Here is a 1,603-nt window from a genome sequence, read left to right as displayed (position 1 = left end):
TCTTGGCGAGACATTGGTCTGAAGGCTGCTATTGGTCGTGTGTGTGTTTGGTGACATCATAAGTCATGTGACCTCACGCTGCACCTGTTTGCTAAATATTTGGCTCATGGCAAAGAGTGAGTTAGAAAGGGCGTCATATTTTTTCTTCTCGACTTGATGAGCCAGAAAGGGATCTTACTGTGCATTATGATAATGAAAATGGTGGAGGAAATGTGCTTAATTGTCATAAAAAGAATGTCACAAATGCAAATTATCCTAAAAGTATACATATATATATATATATATACACACACACACACACACACACACGGATCTTGCTGTGAGATGTTACTCCACTCTTCCACCAGGGCACTTTCAAGATCTCACTTGCAAGACATCTGGGAGTACATATGGTCACTTGTGGTTTGCCACTGCAGTGACTATAAGCTGTATGTCCAGTCTCCAAGTAGCACTGTCTTAAGTGTCTTAAATTGCATTGCAGTTTATTGCTCTGGCCACATCTGCAGTCCTTGTGCCTCCTGCAGCAGAACTATGGCATGTTCACACAGGCGATCAGGATATACAGGTGCTGGTCATATAATTAGAATATCATCAAAAAGTTGATTTATTTCACTAATTCCATTCAAAAAGTGAAACTTGTATATTATATTCATTCATTACACGCAGACTGATATATTTCTAATGTTTATTTCTTTTAATTTTGATGATTATAACTGACAACTAAGAAAAAAAAACAAATTCAGTATCTCAGAAAATTAGAATATTGTGAAAAGGTTCAATATTGAAGACACCTGGTGCCACACTCTAATCAACTAATTAACTCAAAACACCTGCAAAGGCCTTTAAATGGTCTCTCAGTCTAGTTCTGTAGGCTACACAATCATGGTGAAGACTGCTGGCTTGACAGTTGTCCAAAAGACAACCATTGACACCTTGCACAAGGAGGGCAAGACACAAAAGGTCATTGCAAAAGAGGCTGGCTGTTCACAGAGTCTGTATCCAAGCACATTAATAGAGAGGTGAAGGGAAGGAAAAGATGTGGTAGAAAAAAAGTGTGTACAAGCAATAGAGATAACCGCACCCTGAAGAGGATTGTGAAAACAAAACCCATTCAAAAATGTGGGGGGAGATTCACAAAGAGTGGACTGCAGCTGGAGTCAGTGCTTCAAGAACCACTACACACAGACGTATGCAAGACATGGGTTTCAGCTGTCGCATTCCTTGTGTCAAGCCACTCTTGAACAACAGACAGCGTCAGAAGCGTCTCGCCTGGGCTAAAGAAAAAAAGGACTGGACTGCTGCTGAGTGGTCAAAGTTATGTTCTCTGATGAAAGTAAATTTTGCATTTCCTTTGGAAATCAGCGTCCCAGAGTCTGGAGGAAGAGAGGAGAGGCACACCATCTACGTTGCTTGAGGTCCAGTGTAAAGTTTCCACAGTCACTGATGGTTTGGGGTGCCATGTCATCTGCTGGTGTTGGTCCCACTGTGTTTTCTGAGGTCCAAGGTCAATGCAGCCATATACCAGGAAGTTTTAGAGCACTTCATGCTTCCTGCTGCTGACCAACTTTATGGAGATGCAGATTTCATTTTCCAACAGGACTTC

Source organism: Cyprinus carpio, chromosome A3 (assembly GCF_018340385.1).
Source record: "Cyprinus carpio isolate SPL01 chromosome A3, ASM1834038v1, whole genome shotgun sequence".
Classification (NCBI taxonomy): domain Eukaryota; kingdom Metazoa; phylum Chordata; class Actinopteri; order Cypriniformes; family Cyprinidae; genus Cyprinus; species Cyprinus carpio.
The sequence above is the reverse complement of the archived record's forward strand: the minus strand, read 5'-3'. Positions refer to the sequence as shown.